At 35.6% G+C, this 24544-nt stretch overlaps 1 pseudogene; it reads right to left on the reverse strand.

Moving 5' to 3' along the window:
• Positions 1-24544, reverse strand: part of LOC104859256 — a 68197-nt pseudogene that overhangs the window by 40683 nt on the left and 2970 nt on the right.

Consider the following 24544-nt stretch of genomic DNA (forward strand, 5'->3'; position numbering starts at 1 on the left):
GATTTGTCTAAAAGCTCTTAACCTCATGGAAGAGATTCAAGTAACTTCTCCTTGATATTCTCTGTCTTAGCCACTTTTCTTATTACTGAGGCACAATACCCAACACCCAAAACTTAAAGATGGAAAGGCTTATTTTGGCTTACAGCGTATAGAGTGTCAGTCCATAGTCAGCTGGCTCCAGGACAGGGCAGCATGGCGGGGAACATGGCAAGGAGACACTGCTCCTGGCATGGCAGTCAGGAAATGGAGAGCTTAGCGGGAGAGAAACCCTTCCAGGTCACTCCTCTGTGACTTGTCATTTCTGACCTCACCTTACCTCTTAACAGCCAGACAGCTGTCAGCTCCCCAAATCCAATCACTTTCCACAACCGTACCTATGATTTCATGGGGCACTTGGTGGTCACTTAGATATAAACCATGCCATAAACCAAACATCTACATGTCCTAATTTGCAGATTACAAACTTTTCTGACTAAAGTCTATAATACTTTCAAAATATCCAATCTATGCATTTATTATTTCTTTCATTTAACATTTATGTGTACATTTATGATGTATCAGGCACTGTTTTAAGGTCTAATGGAGAACAGTGAGAAAACCATGAGATCCTTGCTTTCATGAGGTTTACAGGCCAATGAGGGCATGATGTCAATGTGCAGGTTAAAATAACAAGCAAGACAACTTGCAGTTATGACTAATATGTAGAAATAAATACTAATGTCACGTTGTACAGACTGCTCAAGGAGAGATGCAGTTGTTTCTGTAGCATCCCAAACAGAAGTATTTATAATGACATTCAAATGAAAAGGACCCAAATAATATTAGGGGAAAGATTGTCATTGTGATAGTGCTCACTGTTTTATAAATATTTCTTAAAAGTGATAATTGAAGGAGAAAATTATTTGACTTGATATGGGAATCCAGAATTGTACAATGTAATAAATAGGAAAGAGATGCATCATTGTGTATATCATGACTCAAAGCCTAGTGACTATTCAAATCACCCTGCATTTGTGAATAGCATACATTTTACAGCTATTTAGTACTAAGAGGAGCAAATTCCTGAAGAATTTTCATCAGTTATGACTTTTATATTTGAACTACTGTCATGAGTATTTATTTATTTCCTGGTACCAGGGATTGAACTCAGGATGTTGCACTTGTGAGGCAGCTGCAATGCCACTGAGCTACATCCCAGCCCCTATGAGTTTATTCTTTTGTTCTTCCCTTATACACCATCAAATAAACATCTCTTATCTTTTTAAATTCTTTCACTCATGCTTAACCTTCAGAGGTAACTGCTTTCAACATTTGTTACGTGAGACAAGGGTTGTTCCAGATTCTGCAGCTACGTGTGCCTACTTATCCCATCTAACTAAGGACAATGTGGATAGCAGAAAATATTACAGAAACAATGCTTATTTTGTTACATTTTTGCCATTATATCTACAATCTCATCAGAAAAAGTTAATCTTAAATTCAAGAACTCAAGTTTGATTCCTGGTACCAAATAAATAAAGAAAGAAAAGAAAAGAAAGAAAAAGTTAATCTTCTTTTCTTTTCCACAAAGCATCCCTTAATGAATCTTTGGAGTTCCTCCCATTTGGCTTTAAGGAGTGAATCCCATCTCACAGGATATAAACCCATAACTCCAGTGAATTTCCTCTTTTCTTCCCACTAATCTCCGGATGTAGATAAGGATGTGTGGGGATGCATGCACACTTACCCATATGTGGAAAGATGCTGAAGGATGGGCTGAGTTAAAAGAGTGCCCAGTGGGGACTGAGTCAGCAAGAAGACTTCATTAATATGATATCTGGCACTAGTTTACTTTGCTATGTTAAATCATTCTTGTATTTCTTTTTTCCAGTGGTGATTTGTTTTAGTGCATGTTTATACTACATTGTGATTACATTCCTTATGGGGAGTTGGTACATGGACATAGCACATCCTAATTCTCTCTTCATCCCCTTTGTCTCCCCCTCTACTCCCTCTCTCAATCACATGGTCCCTTTCCCATTTGTTTTTTTGTTTTGTTTTGTTTTTTGTTTTTGGTACCGGGGATTGAACTCAGGTCCTTGCACTTGCAAGGCAGGCCACCGAACCGCTGAGCTAAATCCCTGGCACCACCCCTTCCCATTTGAAAGAGATCTATAACCCTATATACCATTTTCTATAGCTTACTTTGCTCTTCAATTATGTATTTGTTTTCTCATATAAGAGATGCCATGTGTTATCTAAGATTGTGGCTCTGACATTTCACTTAACATTATTGTATGAAGATGTACCCATTTTCCTTCAAATTACTTATCTATGCCTGTGGTGGTCCAGCCGTCACAACACAAACATGCCTGAGTTGGGGAGTGAGGATTGAGAAAGGAAAGAACACTCAAGTCCGAGTGGAGACCAAGAGGAGTCTGATCTATTTCACAGAAACAGCTCCTTTTAAAGGCACATCAACAGGAAGCACCTGACTCCTACAGATAACGTCAGATCTTTAACAGGAAGCACCTGCCTCCTACAGATAACATCAGATCTTTGACTGTTTCCCATTGCAGGGTCAAAAAATAAGTTTAATAAGCAGAGTCCTTGAAAAGGAACAAATGTTAACAAATGTTAATTAGGAACATCCTGACCACACATTGTGTCAATGCCTTGATTGTAGAGAAAGAAGTTATCTTTCAAATGTCAAAACCCAGTGGGTCATGACTGGCTCCCACAATGCCTTTTTATGGCAATGTAGTACTCCATTGTGCTTAATTGCTACATTTTCTTTATCCATTTATCTGTTGTTGCACATATAGCATACTTCCAAGATTTAGCTACTACAAATTGGGATGCTATAAATATGGATATACACATATCACTGTAATATGTTTTCTTTAAATTTTTTGAGAAGATAGTGGGTCAAATAGAATTTGTTTTAAGTTTTTGAGGGTTTTAGATTGCCTTCCATAATAGTTACACTGCTTTACATTTCTGTCAACAAAGGTGAAGGGTTACTTTTTTCCTGCAGCCTCTGCAGCATTTGTTCTTACTGTATTTCACTATAAGAGTCACTATTTCTGGAGTAAGAGAGAATCTCAGTGTTATTTTACTTTTCATTTTCTAATGGCCAGAGATGTTACTAATTTTTATGTACTACTTAGCCATTTGTACTTCTTCAGCAGAGTACCCATTCATTTCAGTAGTCCTTTCTTACTGGATCATTTATTTGGAGATTATCTTTTTTTGTAGTTCTTTATATATTCTAGATATTAGTCCTCTGATGTACATGTGGCACATGTTTTTTTAATTTATTAATTTTATTGGTACATTTAAGGTATACAATGTAATGAATTTCATCACTGGAAATTTGCACCTTTATATAATAAATTCTTGGTTCTTATTTTTCCCCATTTCCCTGACATTCCCTCAATCCCTCTGCCCCCACCTATCTACAAAGGTTTTGTTTCCATTTTTTCTCATGTTAATTCCATTCCCATCTTTATTTTCCCCTACCCACCAACTTCCCCTTCCCCTTTGCACCTTTTCTTCCTATTTGACATTATCCATTATACCTTTTAGTCCTTATTTACCCTTTCAGTTTCTCACTCTAGAGAAACTACTCAGTATTAGTTTAAGCTATCATGCATTGTGCTGCTAGGAACATGGCTGCACATATATCACTGTGGTATGATTCTTTTAATTCTTTGGGGAAGATACCCAGTAGGGGGATAACTGGGTTAAATGGGACTTCAAATCCTAGTTCTTCGAGGTATCTCCATACTTATTTCCACAGTAGTTGCACCAATCTACACTTGCACCGGTAATGGAGCAAGGTTCTGCTCAAATGAGCAGTGATCTTGAACATTTTTTTCATATGTTTATTTGCTGTTTGTACTTCTTTGTCTGAGAAATGTCTGTTCATTTCAAATGCCTATTTTTGGACTGGGTTTTTATATCTAGGAGGTCTGAATTTTTAAAATTCTTTCTATATACTAGAGAGTAGACCTTTTTCTGAGGAATATCTGGTGAAAAATTTTTCCCACACTGCGGGTTGTCTCTTCACAGTATTAGTCATTTCTCTTGCTGTGCAGAAGCTTTTAAATAAGAAGATCCCTTACTTTTTCATTGTTTGTTCTAGTTCATGGTTAGGTGAGGTTTTGTTCATAAAATCTTATCCTACCCAATGTCTTCAAGAGTTCTACCTAACCTCACAGTTTAGTGTTTCTGTTTCAGTATATAGATCTTTAATCCATTTCAGTTTTAGATTACTGCATGGTGAGAGATAAGATTTAATTTTACTCTTTGGCAGATTAAAACAGTTTTTCCAGCACCATTCATTAAAGAGGCTGTCTTTCCTCCACTGAGGGTGTTTGGCTCCTGTGTCACAGATGTGGTGGCTGAGTATGTCTGAACTTGTTTCTGCATCTTCTAATCTGTTCCACTGGTCCTCAGGTCTGTTTCTTTGCCAGTATCATGTTGTTTTTATCACAGTAGCTTTGTTGTATTGAGTTGTAGTATCAAATTGAGGATTCTGATACCTCCTACCTTATCTTTATTGCCTAAAATTGTTTTTACTATTCTAGGTCTCTTCTTGTTCCAAATAACATTTTGGATTGCTTTCTCAAGGTCTGTGAAATATACTTCTGATATTTCAACTGGGATTGCATTGAATCTATATCACAGTTTTGGAAGTATGTCCATTTTCACTATGTTGATTATTTCTACCCAGGAGCAAGGAGTGTCTTTCCATTTTCTGATATCTTCTTCCATCTCTTTTTTCAGAGTGTTGTAGTTTTCAAAGCAGAGGTCTTTAATTTCCTTTGTTAGGTGGATTCCTAGGTATTTCAACTTTTGGATACTATTGTGAAAGGAACTGTTTCTCCCATTTTTCTCTCAGTGAGCCTGTTTTTTTTACAGACAGGAAGACTATTGATTTTTGTGTTGACTTTATATCCAGCTACTTTGATGAATTTGGCTGTTAAGTTCAGAACACATTTGGTCTTCTGAATAGAGAATCATGTGATCTGCAAATAATGACAATTTGACTTCTTCATTTCTTATCTTTATCTTTTTGTTTCTTTCTCTGGTCTAATTGCTGTGGTTAATGTTTCCACAACTATCTTGACAAGAGTGATGATAGTGGACACCCTTTCTTGTTCCTGATTTTAGTGTGAAGGATTTCAGTTTTTGACCTTTTAGTATGATATTGGCTGTTGGTTTTTCATAGATGGCTTACATCAGATTGAGGTAGAGACCACCTATTACAAATTTTTGGAAGTTTTTCTTTATATCATGAATGGGTGTTGAATTTTGTCAAGTGCTTTTTCTGCTTCTATTGAGATGATCATATAGTTTTTGTCCTTGGTTCTATTAATATAGTGTTTTACATTTATTGACTTGCATATGTTGAACCATCACTGCATCCCTGGAATAAATCCCACGTGGATGGGTTTATAACCTTCTTAATGATCTCCTACATTCTATTTGTTAGTATTTTATTAAAGATTGGTGTATCTATGTTCATTAGTGAGTTTGGGCTATAGTTCTCTTTTTCAGTTGGGTATTTCTCTGCTTTGTGAATTAAGGTGATGCTTGCTTCCAGGGATGAATTTGTTGGTATTGCTTCCCTTTCAATTTTACTGAAGAGTGTAAACAGGAGTGACAGTAGTTCCTTTCTAAATGTCTTGTAGAATTCAGTATTGAAGCCATCAGACCCTGGAATATTTTCAGTTGGTAAGTTTGTACTTTTTCAACTTTATTGATTGATACTGGGTTTTTTAGCATTTTAGGTCATATTCATTCAACTTTGGTAATATATACAAATTTAGAAACCTGTCCATTTATTCCCTATTTTCCATCTTAATGTCATATAGATTCTCGAAGTAGATATTGATGATCCTCTGGATTTCTGCTGGATCTTTCATAATTTCACCCTTTTCATCCCTAACTGCATGGATTCAGGCCTTTTCTTTCCTTTTTTAAAAAATAAGTTTCACTAAGGGTTTATTGATTTAATTTATTCTTTCAAAAAACCAACTTTTTTTTGTTTTTGTCTTTTGTTTGTTTGTTTGTTTTGAGACAGGGTCTCACTATGTAGTTGAGACGGACCTGGAACTTACTATGCAGCCCAGGCTGGTCTCAAACTCAGCGATCCTCCTGCCTCAACCTCCAAAGTGCTGGGATTATAGGCATGTGCCAACACTCCCAAAACCAACTATTGATTTGTTGTATGATTCTCTTAGTCTCTATTGCATTAATTTCTGCTGTAATATTTATAATTTCCTCCCTGATTTGCGTTTGTCCTGATCTTTTTCTAGGAGCTTAAGTTTCAGCACTGGGTTGTTTATTTGAGTTTCCTGTTTTCCTAGTATGGATATTCACTGCTATGAATTTCCCTCATAGAACTGCTTTCATTGTGTCTCATAGATTCCTGTATGTTGTAATAGCATTATCATTTAATTGTAGAAACTGTCTAATTTATTCTTTAATTTCCTCTGAAACCCATTGATTGTTCATCAGGATGTTGTTCAATTTCCATGTGTTTGTTGAAGTTCTTGCAGTTTCTTATGTTATTGATGTCAAGTTTAATTGCACTATGGTCTGATAGTGCACAGGGGATAACTGTAATTCCTTTGCCTTTACTTAAGCATATTCTATGAGCTAGCATGTAGTCAATTTTGGAGTATAAGCTGTGTGCAGCTGAAAAGAATGTACATTCTGATTTTGTGTGGTGGAATACTCTGTAGATATCTACTAAGTCCATTTGTTCTAAGACTTGGTTCAGTTCTGTTATTTTGTTGCTGACTTTTTTGTCTAGATGATCTTTCTATTTGTGACAGTGTAGTATTAAGGTTACCCATTACAATTGTATTAGTGCTTATTTCATTTTTCTTATCCATTAATATTTGTGTTGTATAGTTGGTGGTATTAGTATCTGGTGCACATATATTTATGATTGTCATCTCTTCCTCTTGTATTTTTCCCTTTACAAGGATATACTGGCCTTATTTTTCTCTCATAATTAGTTTGGACTTGAAATTGACTCTGCAAATAAGATAGCTACTTACTCCCACTTTTTTTCCAGGCTCCTGTTGTATACAGAACTGTTTTCTATCCTTTTACTCTCAGTCTATGAGATTTTTTGTGACTCAAGTGGGTTTCTTATATCTAGCATATTGTTGGAGTTTGCTTCTTCATCCATTCTGCCAATCAATCTCTTTTGATTGGTGAATTGAGGCCATTAACACTGATCATTATAACTGATATGTATTGACTTAGCATCATGATGTTATTATCCAATTGTTGGCTCTTTCAAAGTTTTTCTCCCCTCTCTTTAATTTCTTGTCTTGTCTACTGGATTTGCTCTGTTGAGCCTATGGAATTGTGACCTTCACTGTCTTTTTCTAGGATATCACTAGACATCCTGTTTGTTTGGAGTGCTGGTTTGGTATTCATGAAATTTCTTAGGTGTTCTTTTCATGGAAGTGTCTTATTTTCCCATCCATTTTGAGAGATAGTGTTGCAGAATACATCATGCTCGTTTTGAGGTTGTTTTCTTTTCAGACTTGAAATACCTCACTAGAAGCTTTCTTTGACTTGAGGGTTTGTGTTGAAAAGTCTGCTGTGATTCTGATGGGCTTCCCTTTGTATGTGATTTGTTCTTTTGTTCAGTTTCTGGGATCTTGATTATTATATATCTAGGTGTAGATTTTTTTTTTTATCATGGCTACTTGTAGTCCTGTATGCCTCACTTATCTGTATGTCAAATTCTTTTGCTCTGTTTGGGAAGATTTCTGTCATTAATTCTGTGAACAGTTTTGTTTTTTTATGTCATTTGTACTTTCTTCTCCTGTTTCATGGATTCCTATCAGTCTTACATTATTATTCTTTGCATCATCTAGGAGTGGTTGGATTGATTTCTCATGATCCCTTACTGTTTTTAAGAGATCTCTCCTTTCATGGTCATTGACTGCGATTTTATCTTCTGATATTCTATCTTCACATTCATTCATTCATTCTGCTGCAAATGCTTTCTATAGAGTTTTTAATCTTTTTATCTGTTTGCTTTCTTATGTTGTGTATTCACGGTTTCCATTTCTTTCCTGTGCTGGGCATTCATGGTTTCTGTCATGGTCTGGAACTCATCTATTCTATCTGTTTCTGTTCTAGAATCTCTATTCCTGTCTTTCATTCTTCTCACCATCTCTGTGGTTATCCAGAAGGTATTTTTATTTTGAATTTTTCTAGAGCCTCATTTATCTGTTTTGTTACTTCCTGTGCTATTGATTCAGGGTGCCTAGGTGGTTGACTGTGAGACTTTTCCACTTCATTTCCCCCAGCGTTTCCCTTTGGTGAGCTGGAAGTCTGTGTTTGTGCCTTTTTAAAATGTTTTCTCATTTCTATTTTTGTTTTTGGTACTGTCCTTGTTTTAATTCTTGGGTTAATAATTCAATCTTCCTTATATATCTGGTCTTTAGGTTTGGGGTTTCTAATTATTCTGAGGAATTCTCATTTTCATAATACCAGGAGGAACAACTGATTAGCCCAATCATAACACCTTAGCCCAAGTGATAGAATCAGTAACAACAATGGCATCAAGCACAATTTAGAAAATGACAATTTGTGGTAGTTATTAATCTATTATTTTTAAATGTGTGAACTAAATCAAAATGGAGAATTAGCCAAAAATATGTTTATAGAGAATAGACTTTTCAATATAGCAATTTTATCCTTCAGGATGGAGACTTGGAAGGAGTTGGAGAGGGAGGGATAGATAAATAGAATAGGGAAAGGTTAGAATTGAGGCCAGAGGACACAGGAAGGTTACACAAACTCTAGGAAGCTGTTGAAGAGAAGAGGAGAAGACAGAAGAAAATATACATGAGATCAGAACAAACTAAGCAATAGGGAAGCTAGAGACTGTAATCTCTTTCTATTAAAACTAATGACAATTGAGAGAAGGAAAGAAGAAAAGAAAAAAGAAAGAAAATAAGAAATTAAAATTAGAACAGGAACAGGAACAAAAAGGCAGAGAAATGAACAACAAAGTGGGGGAGTGAATGAGAGAGAGAGAGAGAGAGAGGAAAAGAAAAAAGAGAAAAGAGGAAAAATGAGAAGAGAAAAAGGTACATTTTAAATGATTAAAAATAAGAGAAAAACATTAGTTTGTAAATAATAAATACAAATCGAGGGCCTCCTTCAGGGTATGCTTCTGTTGACACAATAAACAGCATGGGCAGGAGTGTGCAGATCTAAGTTACTTAGTCTCAGCAAGCCAGAAGCTGTCTCCTGGGGTTCAGGCTGATTTCTGGCTGCAAGACCCAAGTTCAGATCACTGACCTCCTACTGGGTTCAACTCTGCAAGTTTCTTGTTTGTTTGCTTTGTTTTTTGTTATTTTTGGTACCAGTGATCAAACTCAGGCCTGTGCTTGCAAAGCAGGTGCCAGAATCACTGAGTTAAATCGCAGGCCCATTTAGGATTTTCTCGGTTTTGTTTTGTTTTGGTACCAGGAATTGAACTTGGGCCCTTGAGCTTGTGAGTTTCAACATAAATTAAATGCTTCAGAATTATTCTAAAAAATTAGTGAAAGACCTTCCTCTATAACAAAAATGTAGTACTCTGAAATAGCTCATAAATGACATCAGAAAATGGAAGGATATCCTTTCATCCTAAATAGGCAGAACAAATATTATCAAAATAGCCATATTTGCAAAACTAATGTATAGATTTAATGCTATTCCATTCAAAATACCAATAGCATTCTTACAGTTCCAGAAGCAACAATTCTAAAATTCATAGGAAACCAAAAGTGTCTCAGGATAACAAAAGTAATTTTTGGCAACAAAAGCAAAGCAGAGGCATTACAATCCCAGATTTCAGGCTATACTACAAAACTGATAAACAAAACTGATAAAAACAGTATGGTACTAGCACAGAAATAGACTTATGGATGAATGGAACAGAATAGTGGATGTAGAAACACCTCTAGGCACAGTCAGGCATCTGATATTTGACAAATTATTTAAAATTTTTTAAATGCTAGAGGAAAGATAGCCTTCTTAAAAAATGGTACAGGAAAAACTGGCTATGTAGAAGATATGTAGAAGAATGAATTTAAACCTATATCTCTCACCATGTGTTAATAAAATGAAAATAGATCAGATGATCTAAACAACAAAAAGAAACAACAGGCTGAAAGGGAAAATAGGCAAAGTTCTTAAATGCACAGGCATAAGAAGTACTTTCTGAACAGAATCCCAGTTTCATAAGAAATAACATCAAGAATCAACAAGTGAAATAATATCAAATAAAAAACCTGTCCAAAGTGACATAGGGTTATACTTCCAGTGGATGCAAATATATCCTTGACTACACAATGTGTCATCTTTTCCTTCACCAATATAAGCTCTGATTATCTTCAGTGTTAAACCACATCTCAGAAGATGACCCCATTTATATAAGTACAATATAGCATCAAATGATCTCTCGAAGAAAGAATTTCTACCACACTCCAACACTGAATTCTCCCAAGAAGATATCTGATATAATACATCTCACATACAAAATGTTCTTGTTATTACAATTACCCAAACAGTAACCTGGTGTGTTCATTTTCCTGTAGCAACTCTAATGTGCACTTCTGGTTTCCTTGTCAAAAATTTGCCAACACTGTTCGCCATGGTTATTACATTTCTTTTAATGGCAGAAGCCACTGCCTATGCAAGAGTTCCCACCCTGAATATATGCATCTTTCACACACCAGTGAGGTTCAACTGCATCACTCAGGAAGATCACATTCATTGTTGTTTTTTTTTTTTTTTTTATACCAGGACCTTGTGCTTGCAAAGCAATTGCAGTGCTGCAGAGCTAACTCTTCAGCTCATTGTCTTTCTAATACACACTGCTTCTGATGGCATTGACTGGGAGTCTTCATAACAAAAGTACAAAAAGCCCAGCTTTCAGTGAAACTTGCCAAACAACAAGGATTTTCCTGGCCCAATTTTAAGGATTCACAGTCACACTCTTCTTCCACTTCAACCGCACTGTTCCCACAGCAATTTTTTGTGAAGATTTTCTCCAGATCTAGTGAATTGTGAACACAGTTTTTTCCAAGCCAGTACCACATTTAATTATAACTGAAGTTATTGAATCTTTTTTTTTTTTTTTTTTTTGGTACCAGGGATTGAACTTGGATCCTTGCTCTTGCAAGGCAGGCCACCGAAACACTGAGCTAAATCCCCGGCCCTATTGAACCTTGCTGCAGGAGATTTTACAGCAAATATCATGCAAGTTTTGTGCCCAAATTTATATGTAGGTTTGTCATGTTTGATACCCAAACTATACCCAGCTCTGAGCCACAATTTATGCAAACCCAGATAAATTATCCTTATAGTAACAAGTAACTGCACAATTTGAATTTATATTGCACACTATTCCAATGAAGTCCACCCCAGCCCCCTCAGAAGTCTTTTGTTTATGAGAAAATGTCCAGCATCAGGCTGAATGTGGACACTAAATCTAGATTTCATCCAAAAGCAAAACACTGACCTATTTTTCTTATTGTTACAAGATTTCCTTCATCTCAAGTCCAAGTAAAACCACATCAACCTCCAGGCCAATATAGTGTTACAAGATTTCCTTCATCTCAATCCAAATAAAACCACATCAATCTCCAGGCCAATATAGTATCCACTTATTTGAAGGAGAACCATGAATATTTCCTTTTGCACATTTATAAATGAATCTATGGTCTACCACAAATGTCAGTTAAACAAACCATTTGTGGGTCCACCAGCCCTCACAGACATTTCACATAAGGATGGAATTATCACATTTGCAAAGCTTCAATCATATACTAGTTCATCTTCTGATAATCTGCATCTTACAGGTGGGCACTGTGTCTCTTTGATGTCCACACTATACAGTAGATATTCAAATCTTGCAGAAAGCCTTTTGGGCTTGATTTCATTTATCCATAGTGTTGAAAGCCTGCAAAACAGGTGCTAAGAGTAACCAGCGATTCTGAGTCATCTTCTACACACCCATGAAACTAGCAGTCATCCAGAACAAAAGGATGATCCTCAAGAAGGTCACCCTGGTCAGTTTCAGTGAACACAGGAAGGTATTTGGACACCAAGAGCTTCTCAGCCTTCATGTGGATGATGTGTCTCTGACCTCCAAAGTGCAGAGTGTAGGAGAGCCAGCCTAGAGCACTCATGGCTCTACCAGTCCCAGTGACCCTCAAAGGAATCACTTCAGAGGGGCTGGATAATTGGGAGTGTCCATTCTAGAGCCATCCAGAAAGGAAGAGAAATATGCCCAGCCTGAGCCATAGGAAAGTGATCCCAATGTGGGTGAGGCTGTGGGCCTCACCCACAGCCATTATGAGTTATGAGTTATGAGTTATGAGTTATGAATGAGAGCAAAGTAGGGGAAAACAAAGTGGAGAAGGGAGAGTCCCTGCTGGCCCCTATTCTCCTTTGAATAGATAGCAACAAGCACTGGCCTTCCATGTCTGCTTTTAGCAAAAGCCAATCCATCCAACCGGCAAAACTGAGAGGAAAAAGTAAAAGAAAAGAGACAAGTGTGGTGTTGCCAGCAGGCTAGATTGGAGGAGAAAATCAGGGCATGGGTAAAATGTATTAGTACTCTCCTCTACAAATGTGTACATGTGTGAACATTTCCACAAATGCCTAAAACTAAATGTCTTTAAGGAAAAGTGAACATACATCATTATTTGACTTAGGGAATCTTGATTTGTACATATTAACATTGAATATGTATTAATAGTTCTTCCAATTTCAGGTGATACATTATTTACTTACAATATTCAGCAAAGATAATTAAAATATATGCTATTTTTCTCATGAACTTTATTATGTACTTCCCTGCAACAATTCATTACTTATTTTATCTTCCTTTAATGCTGCCCAACTGCAAAGTGTCAGAGCATCAACCATCCCTTAGAAGCATTAGAATCTATGGTAGTGGAAAATTTTGTTCTATAAAATAGCCAATAGTAGACTCAGAGAGAGGCATACCCCCAGTTTATAGATAAATACTTTTCAAATATGTTCATATTTTGTTATACTATTAAGAAAATAGTATTTTAAAAACCTTCTGGCAATAAAAAATGAAAGAAAAATCTAACTACCTTCAAAATTAACAGTTGGAGATGGAAAATACTGAGAGCAAAACAATATGCCTTCAGAAATTAAAAGGAAATTATGAAACCCTAAAAAGTGGGAGGAGGTTCTCTGGGGGAAAGTGATAGTATTTTACTGGGACAAAGGAATCAAAATCCATTGTGTTTCAGGATTATAAGAGAACCAGCTCCCAAGGGTCAGCTTCAAGTGTATTTATTCATCTCATAAATACAAATACAGAAACCTAGTGAGACAAATATACTATTATTATATGTAAGAATGAAATACCAGCACAATGCCTGGTTTTAAATGCTGATTTGTTTGTTGCTTTGTGCTGAAATAAAATGTTAATACAACCAAATAACATACAAACACTGTGCTGCACACTTGAGAAACATAAAGCAATGTTACCACTTAAATAACAAGTTAATGGTCTGGAGTATAAATTTACAATGTTTGATGTAAAAATTCACCTTAAGAATCTGTAAAGTTGCATTTGATATTTTACATGTAAAATGCCTAGCAAATTTGCCTACTGAGGATGCCCAGTTTTTGTGCAGTCATTAAAGTAATGAGATTAAGCATTATTAGACAAGTAGGGAAGAAAGAGTGGAAGAAAGTGATATGTATGATTAAGGATCTGAAATGAACAAACACAAGCAGGGAGTGCAAAAATGAAAGACACCAGGCCTAGCACCTGTTATGCCTTGGATGCAGGACCCAGTTCTGCTTAAATTCTCTTTTCATCCTGATTCTACATTGTTTTTTGACCTCTTTATAAAAACATTCTCCTGTAATTTATGGAATCTTTCTTTTATGAAAAGCAATATTAATCTCTTCTATGTTAATTATTTATGGTGAAGAACTTCCTTTTCTTACCCAATTTTACAAAAACTTGTTTCTCAACAATTTGAAGCACAGAGGAGAAGCTTTCTATACTCAAAATTCTCATCTATGGTGCAGGCCAGATGTTCAGTGACAATATCCTTTGTCCAAACTACTTTGAAACCATTAAACTATCAGCTACCTCATTAGACGTTTATTTACTCTTATTCTTTCAACACCCTTCCCAAGCAATTCCTCTGAAACCATAAAGAACTGGGTGTTTGCTTCTGTTCTTCTCCACCATCGTATTCATATTCTCACCCTTTATCAAGCATGTGAGGTATAGCATGAGGTATTTGCTTGTGTTTTACTATTGCAATTATCCAAAAATCTTTAACCATCAACTTGTAGCCATGTTCTATATTATATTATTACCTGTAATGATGCTAATTTTTAAATATCCAACTTTTATTCCTCATTCAACTTAGTCATCACATTCATAGAGGACTCACTAACTCTTCTTTCCATCTCTTCTCACATTTCAAATTTCCACTATTTTACTGCCAACCCTACAACCTAGCTCTAGATCTCATCAGTTCAACCACTGTGGACCAAGATGCTCCTCCCAATATACTTTAATGCTCTTGCCTGCTTCTGTCTTTCCTGCAACACACTGATAACACTTCCAGGAAAATAAATCACAGGGTTTATTTAAGGGGAGAGGCAAGTGGAGGAACACACAATATTATTTGTGTTAGGCCTGAACTCTCAGCCTAAAGGTTGAGTCATAAACATATTTTCTGTACTTTTAATAGTTTATGCTTTGTTTTCTACATTGTTTTAAACTTACTGATTTTCTAAATTTCCTCATCCACATACAAGACATAAGTTAAAAATTGATATTGTCATTTTCTGAACCAGTCATATTTTATAGAAAGTCAATCATGGGAGGTTGAAGCTTTCTTAGCTTGATATTTATTTAGGGTTGAATACTTTTCTTAGTCTTTGCTGTGCTGTGTAGTGTCAGGGAGTTTGTTTTCAGGGTGAACAATATTCTCATCTATAAAATGGAATATTACTCAGCCATAAAGAATGAGAAAATAGATTCATTCATAGGAAAATGGATACATATTGAAGATACACTCCTAAGTGAAATAAATAAGGCACACATGTGTAAATACCGAATAGTTTCTCTTGTGTGAATAATCTGCAATAATACATAAGATCCTAATAAGATTACTGACATTTAGAAATGGGAAGAAAGGAGCTAAAGGTGTAGGGAAGTTGGGATGGGTAGGGGAAGGGTAATAAGGGAAAAGAAAAAAATGTGAGATAATGAAAAGATGGAAATAAAGTGTTTGTAGATGGAGAGGGGAGGAGGGGGTGAAGGGAGGGCAGGGACAAGGGGAAAAAATGAGAATCAAGACTTGTCATGTAGAGGTACAATATCCCAACAATGACTGTAACTGCATTGTATCCCTAAAATGTACCAATAAACTCAAAGCTGGAAAAAAATAAAAAATAAAATGACAAGAGATCACTTGATTGCTTGAGTTACATAATAAAGTAAAATACTAGCTTCACAAAATGTCAAGGACCCACAAAAGAAAACCACATCAATAGAAGATACCTTTGAGAACTTCTGTAAATTTTGATATGCTGATTTGCTGTGGATAAATATATTACTATATATTTGGCAATTATTATTATGGAGTATAGATTTTTCCTGTGATCAAAAATAATTATTTGTCACTAATGTGGCATTCTTGAGTGAACCAAAATAAATTTGTCAGAATTTTTGTGTAAGACCTAACTCTCATTTTTAGTCTAATTCAATGGTTTTTAAAATATGGGTAAAAATACTTTCTAAACAGTTTAAAGGTTCCAAGTAAAATAGAGTTGGCTTAGGAAATAGTACAAAGCACAATCCTTCTGAACATCTGCATGCCTGGTAAGGTATTGTTTGTCCATGGAGTATGCATATATGTACTAATGTGTAGATTATCTATATTTCTGTCCTTTAGCTATAACTCTTGAATGATCTACCAATGGATCAAGAGATGATTCCCATAGCTGTTCTTATGGATGGTTTTACTGCACATTTCTGTGCACAAAAATGCTTCTCATATGCCAAGTGGCTATTTTACTTTCCATAATTTTGCTCACAAAGTTAGCTTGGTAAAGACTAAAAATTTTTTTAATCCATTTGTACCATATTCTGAGGAATTCAGACATCTCTAATGATCTGTACCTTTCTAAGGTTAGTGAATAACTTAGAAACTTCATGGCTGCACATACTCATGCTTTGTGCATATAGTGAACTCCAATAACAAAAGGAAAAAGCAAAATTTATGAGAAGACAAAGAAAACAACAGTATGGAAGGAAAATTTGTAAGTAAGTTGACATGCTGAATAGTTGAGAAAAAACATCAGTCTGAGACTTTTCATTTAAAGCCTGGCTGGACTAAACCATGGAAAGAACTTCAGTAAGTTTGGTTACATCTGAAAGTTTGTATCCGCCTGTGCTGTTACACTGTTCCTCTACCTAGTAAGTTCAACTCTGCACAGTTTTCTTCCTTTGAATTTGTTTTTCTAGCTTTTATCCCAACCAGCTCTTGAGATCAAAATTTATCTGATGTCTTTAATCTCTGTATTAATTTTCTAAGGCTGCCAAAACATAGTACACAAAATGAATGGCTTGACCAGCATAACTTTACTGTCTCACAATTCTAGAAGCTAGATGCTCCAAGTCACAATGGGAACCTTCCCTATGAAGTTACTAAGAAATGATTCATTTCAGCCTTCTCTCTAACGTCTGGCCATTCCCTAGATTGGGCCACCATAATTCTCATCTTTATCTGCTGTTCTCCCCATATCCTACATTTTCCCCTTTTACAGGGACTCCTTTTCTATCAGGTTATATCACCAGCTTAGTCAAAACTGTCACAAAATACCAAGAAAAGTCACTATATTTGATTAAAAGTTCAATTCATCAGGAAGTTATATGAGAATCATAAATAAACATATATCCAATGTCAGAGCACACAGATATGCAGAATATTTTGACATATTTATAAGGGAAAAATAGCAGTTACAGCAATAGCAGGAGATGTCAATGCCCCAATCAATAACAAAATGAACATCCAGAAAGGTCATTAAGTAAATAAAACTGCAGATTTTAACAACGCTATAGAACAATTTTGCCAGAACTTATTATATATTTTATAATAAACTAAAAGAAGAGTTTGAAGGTTCTGAAAACAAAAGAAATAATAAATATTTAGAGGGAAAATGTTAGCTACCCGAAAATTTTCAGTATATATGGTAAATATATGTATTGATTTAATACACTGTGCCACAGACAGTTGTACATTTATGTCTCAAAAATATATTATGTGAATGAGAAAATAAAATTATTTTATTTTAAGTAAAAAGGGACAAATATAAAACATGAATTAACTGAAGCACAATGTCAACTTTTTTTTGTGCTGATAGAATGACATAGTAAATATGGTTTTATAATCAAATTAACAGGTCCACTTTGCGAGTGAGAAGTTTTATTAAGAACATTACATAAGTTTTGAAGTATAATTATTTTGAAATGTTGTTTTATGTCACTTTTATTTAGTTAATTGTCCACTATTATATTCACTTTTTAATTTTATGATCCAGTAACATGGACCACTAATACTATGACAGCTAAACCTCTATCATACCCTGAATCGCAGAACATATTTTTGTAGGAATCTTCATGTGTTTTATGTAAATCTGCATGTGGAGTGCCTATTAGTTTGTATAAGTCAACCAAAGCAGTTATTTTCCTGAGAATAAATCCTATAGTTTAACTATTAATTTCTTCCAGAAATATAAAAGGTAATTAAATTTATTTCTCACAACAGCAGTTAACACTCACCAACCATAAGAAAATCTTTGTCAAAACTTGGTCAGGTCTTCATAAATCAATGAAATAGAAAACATTGGTTTATATTACAAATGTTGATCAACTAAAAATTATAATAACAATATAATTAATACCATTAGATCATCCAGAGGTGAATTGCTGGTAAAATATTGCAGTTCTATGAATTTCCTTCTGAATCTATCAGTATAGTTCTTTATCCAGTTGATAGAGAATTGTGGGAGAATCCCTATTAACAGACAGTGAAAGCCAGAACTTCCGGAGGTACAGCTGCAAGAAGAGAAAGTGAATGAACTTGGAAGCAGACTCATTCCCAGTTGAGCTCCCAGATGAGACTATGGTCTGAACAACACCTTGATTAGAGCCTTGTGAAACTCTGAGTACCCTGACCAGGAAATCTGTGGCCTAATATCCAAGTCATTGAAACACAGAAATCTTATATATGTGCTGGTTTAAGTTAATAGTTTTGGGATAATATTGTCAAAAATAACAATCAATAATTATCGTACACTCTAAGAAATACCTTTTCCTTTTTTTCAGTCTTAAGAATTTTGCAAGGATAATCTTCTTACCTGATATTTGTTTTGTAAGCTACTTTCTTTTTAATTAAAAAATTGCCTAGGCTCTCCTGGGTTTGGATTTCCCTTTAATTGTAAAGCCCTTAAAACTATTAGCGATATTACTGAAAGAGACTCAAAACTTCCCATAGGGGAATATTTATGACACTTTATAAGATATATGAGTCATGAATCAGGAAAGACAGAACATAGTTCTCAACAATATTTACCTATAAAGAAAGATTTCTAACTCTATGAAATATTTGATCTTATTCTCATTTTTGAAGGTAGAGAACTGGACATACCAATGATTCCAAGATTTAAGTAAAAGAAATAATGACAATTGCCCTATTAATGAACACACAGTTCTCAACCCTGGTTTTAGAGTGGTGAATATTTCTCCCTGATTTTCCTAAAATTCCTCAAACTACCTCAATATATAATCCAGACAAACTGATGCTCTTAATAAAGATGATACTGGTGATCACAAAGATAAAGATGATAAAGGCTTTTAATGCACCATTGACATTATTTGAAAGAATATTTTAGTGAACTCCATAGGCCAATGAATTAGCCAGCCCATGAAGAGCAGAAAAAAACCAACTGATTTTTTAGATAGGACAGAGAGTTTCAGTCTTAATGCTATTGACACTTCAGATTAGATTATTTTTTGTAGAGCAAAGGTTTGCACTTCATTGTAGAATATTTAACAGAAGTTTTAGCCTCCAGCACAAAGACATTTTCAAATGTTACCAAATACTCCCTAATTAGTAAAATTACCTCTAGTTGAGAGCCACTAATATAGAAATAAGCTTGATGTCAAAATCAGACTTTATTTTTTTTCTCATTGAGTTTATTATTGGTACATTTTAGATATACAGTGCAGTTACGTTTATCATTGGCATCCTGTACCTTTACATGACAGGTCTTGGTTCTCATTTTTCCCCTTGTCCCTTCCCTCCCTTCACCCCCTCCTCCCTTCCCTATTTACAAATACTTTATTTCCATTTTTTCATTTTTTGCACAATTTTTTCTTTTCCCTTATTTCCTTTCCCCTACCCTTCCCACTTCCCCTACAATTTTAGCCCTTTTCTTCCTAATTAATATTGTTAATTATGCATCAGGATCTTATTGAAAATTATAGTTTTTCACACCAGTGAAACTATTCTGTATTTACATGTGTCACTTATTTCACTTGAGTATATCCTCAATATCCATCCATTTTCCTATTAATGACTTTAATTCAGACTTTACTTTTAATACAAGTAATAGTCTACTTAATTTTATTCAAAAATATTTTTGTACCAGGGATTAAACTCAGGTCCTTGAGCTTTCTAGGCAGGTACAGTGCCACTGAACCAAATCCTTAGTCCTCACCAAATAGTTTTTAACTCTAAGATGAAGACTTTTATTATTTGAGAACCATTTAGAGTACCTCTTAACCCAGGTTCTCTGAAAATAAGAATGCATGATTATGGCTTAGGTCCTAAAGGAATTGACAATCGAGAATGCCAGATGTTGTTAGATGACTTGAAGGTGATATAGTTCATGCGAAATGACATAAGAATGGGCCAAATAACATGGAGTGGATGTGAAATATAGCCTTTCAATCATGCTTTGAAAAATTGGGTAGGATTTTTAAAGAGTGAAATAGAGACAAATGCATTATCTATGAAATGATACTGATCTTGGGATGTTCAAAGAAAGTTGAAGGGATGTCAATTAGGTTCTAAGATAGAGACTACTTCACAACTATGTAATTACATCACCTCCATGAAGATAATGCCATTTCTTGCTGACTGAAACAATCTAACTAGTCAAATAATTCACCATCAGAGAACATGACTTACTTGACTGACTCCCTAGAGATCAAATTATTTTTGTTTTGAAAATATAAAAATCTGAGTGTATGAGACTAGACTTCCTAGATTTGTTAAATTACATGTTAAATCTAGGAATTTGTTAAATTCCTAGATTTTTTAAAGCACTTTGAGAAGCCTTTTTTCACTCATTGTAAAAGTTTTGATATAAAATGTCCCCCCAATCTCAAATTGAAGTAGGACCCTGGTCAATAGGGGTGGGTCACTTGGCACATAACCCAGAAGGGCATATTCTCATCCTAGCTCTTCTCTTCTCTCTGCTTCCTGGATGACATGAGTTGAACAGCTCTTCCCTGCCGAGCCCTTCCACCATGCCATTTTTGCCATGGAGCCTGCTGACTTTGGATTAAATCTACTGGAAACCATGAGACAAATAAACTTCCCTTCCTTGAAGATATGGATGTCAGGTGTTTTGTCACAGCAACAGGAAAGTGACTATTGCACTCAGCCAGCTACCTTGTGGGCTACGCTTTTTTAAATTTTATATAATTTTTTTCTTCCAAGGCTGTGGTAGAGATTTGAAAGAATGTGTACAACATTCAGTGTGACCACAGTATTAGCCTATGTTCCCAGGTCCTTGGTCATCATAACTCTTTGGAGTATTAAGAAATAATAAAGACTAATTTGAATGATGAATTTAAGAAATTTCTGAGCAACAAGAGAGGTCCTCAAGCCTATACAAGGCCTCTATTCTTCATGCTCAGATTAACAGCTCAGCTAATCAACAAAAACTCTGATCTAATCCTGGTAGATAACAGAATTGAATTTATAAAGTAAATTCTACCAACCAATTATATCTATATTCACCAAAAGGAACATTATTTGTATTTTGGATGGACAAATCTTTAGTATGCAAGACTATCTTAGCAACATCAAAGCATTTGTTGACTTTTATCCAGCTGTGTCTCCTGAAGACCCAAATCATCATGATTTCATCTCTCTCTGCCAATCCAATATCTTATAGTTTTTTGATTCTGAAAGTCATTTGAAAATCTTTTGAAAATCTCTTTTGAAAATCACTGTATTGTAAGTTTAAATTGGTGTAAAAGGATGGCATGAATCTTATCCACTGGGAAATTCTCTACAGTTTTTGTCTCTTCTTGCTACCTGGTTTTCCTGTTGGCCAAAAAGTATCAGGAGAAGGTAGTAAATGTCCATTCTTGATTACTGGACATTTTCTTGATGAATCCAGAGTCATTTGACACATTGTCATCAACTGGTAAGAGACAGGCTTCATATGTGTTTGAAAGAACAAAGAAAGAGGCTAAATGCAGGTAGCCAGGATTCAGTTAAGGGTCAACTGCTGTAATCATTTCTGGAGGAAGAGAGAGGCTAAGGGAGACCCCAGTTTCAGTAGAAGTGGGATGCTGAGGACCTAGGTAAGTCCCCTGGCCCAGGAGCAAGACAGGAGCCTACTCAACAAGGACTATGATCCAAAGCCAAATCAGGAGTCTCTTGATTCAGATTCCATGACTCACAAGTCCTCACTCTCTCCTGCTGTGTGGGAGGCAGCCAGTTAGATGATGGGTCATATGTACTCTTTCTATCCTTAAAAATAATTCCTCTTAAGCCCTTGTTGGGCTCTGACTTTTAGCTAGAGTCATTTCTCAAACTTGCGTCTAGATATTCCCAAATGCCTTAGACTAGAGATAAACAATTGTAACAGATATGGTAGCTGAAACATTTCTTAAGGAAATAGCAATTTTGATATAAAGGAAATAACGGTGAATAAAAATGGTAGAAGGACAGGAGGCTGAAAACAGACCTATAAAAGTGGTCAGAAAACCAGAATCCAAAACTGAATCAGAAAATGAATGTTGGAAGAAGGAAACATTGAGTTTAATGTGAAGTGATGTGAAGGGAAGACATTTAAAGAAATCAGAGGTTCACACCACCAAGAGAGAAAGAACAAATGAGTACTAACTTTAATTGGCCAAAATCCTGTGGTGATCATATCCAGGTTTTACAGAAGGTTAATTTGGTGTCTCAAAATGTAACTGAATATAATATTTGCATTTGATGTTCAATTACATGAATCAAAGAATTAGATTTTATAGTTTTATTCACATCAAATCTATTCCTGTTAATTTATCTCATTTTTTGATCATCATTACTCTTTTCATTATAAATTTTCTTGTATTAACATGATCTAGTATAACTGATATCAGGCACAAATGGACCAAGCTCCTCCATCATGGCTGTTGTGGGTACTGCCTTGGGATGGCAGCCTCTGGATGGCTCCCTTGGTGGGTGGGTGAGGTTCATAGAAGGAAATATGAGGAACCCTAGGATTTCCAAACTATGTGAGACTGGGATCAGGCATCTACTTCCAGTCACCCGCCAGCAGGCACTGGGGAGCTGTTACAGAGGGCATCCTAAAAGCTGTAGTTGCCAGCCAACTCAGAGCCTGCTCTACCTTTTCAACTAGCAATGGGGTAGCAGAAGCACTGACTTAACAACCCCATAATGGAAGGGGACAACACACAGAAGGTAACCCCAGAGGGTCAACAGCTCAAGGGAGAAACAACAGAATAGGCAAGTCGTGCCAGCCCCGAGAAAAGCCCATAACTATTACAAAATGCAAAATCAACATGGGGTTTTATCCTGAAAGTGTCTCTTGTACATCAGGATAGAGTAAGAGAATAAATCCAGTGAAGCACCTGTCACGATTGAGAGGTATAATCAGGGGCCATTAGGAGAGGGGTTGACTGTTTGGCACTGAGCCACAGAATAACTATGGAAAGACTTCACTATTCTATTAATTTCCTTTTGCTTTGTAATAGGATGCTTTATCTCACCTTTTCTCCTCATATTCCACTACTTAATTTTTCTAAATTTTACTCTTTTCATTCTTTCCTTACTCCCTCTGTCTTTATTAGCATTACCATTAAGCTTTATTAATTCTTTTTTTCTCTCATTGAGTTTATTGGTACATTTTAGGCATACCGTACAGTTACATTCATCATTGGGGTCTTGTACCTTTACATGACAGGTCTTGGTTCTCATTTTTCCCCTTGTCCCTGCCCTCCCTTCACACCCTCCTCTCTCCCCATTTACAAATATTTTTTTCATTTACTCATACTTTTTTTCTTTTCCCTTATTCCCTTTCCCCTACCCTTCCCACTTAGCTTGATTAATTCTTAAATAGCTAAGTGTATATTATTAATTATTAATTAGAGACAACCTATAATGTGGGAAAAAATTTACCAGCTACTCCTCAGACAAAGGACTACTACCTGGAATATATAAACAACTAAAAAAAAATCAGACCCCCCAAATATAAAGATCCAATTCAAAAATGGGCACCTGAAATGAACAGACATTTCTCAGATAAAGGAGTGAAAGCAGCAAATAAGCATACGAAAAAAATGTCCAACATCCATGGTCATTCAAGAGATGAAATTGAAAACAACACTGAGATTCCACCTCACCCCAGAAAGATTGGCTGCTACCAAGAAATCAACCAATAATAAATGCTGGCAAAGTTATGTGGAGAAAGGAACACTTCTACATTGAGGAAGGGAGTGCAGAGTGGTGCAACCATTGTGGAAATCAATATGGAGATACTTTACCCAATTATGATTGAAAGTCCCATTTGACCCAGCTCTTTCCCTGGTGGGTATCTTCACAAAATAATTAAAAGAATCAGGTGCCAGGGATTTAGCTCAGCGGTTCGGTGGCTTGCCTTGCAAGTGCAAGGACTGGGGTTCAATCCCCTGTACTCCCCCCAAAAAAGAATCATACCACATTGATATATGCACACCCATATTTATAGTGGCACAGTTTATAATAGCTAAAACTTGGAATTCCCACATTGTAGGTTATCTCTTAGCTTTTCTGGTAGTTTCCCTTGCAGTACAGAAGCTTTTTAAAAAGATGAGATCCCAATTGTTGATTCTTTGTGGTAGTTCCTGTGGTACTGAGAATTTGTTCATAAAGTCTTTTCCTATGGCAAAATCTTCAAGAGTTCTATGTAGCTTATCTTCCAACAAGTTCAGTATTTCTGTTTTAATATTTAGATGTTTAATCCACTTTGATTTTAGTTTAGTGCGTGGTGCAAGATAGGGGTCTAGTTTTCATCTTTGGCAAATTGGAATCCAGTTTTTCCAAAACTATTTATTAAAGACAATCTTTTCTCCAGTGAGGATAGTTTGCTCCTTTGTCAAAGATGATGTAGCTGATTATGTCAGGAGTTGTTTCTGTATTTTACAATCTATTACACTAATACT

This window comes from Fukomys damarensis, unplaced genomic scaffold, assembly GCF_012274545.1.
Source record: "Fukomys damarensis isolate Sample0158 unplaced genomic scaffold, DMR_v1.0_HiC HiC_scaffold_18, whole genome shotgun sequence".
NCBI classification, from domain to species: Eukaryota; Metazoa; Chordata; class Mammalia; order Rodentia; family Bathyergidae; genus Fukomys; species Fukomys damarensis.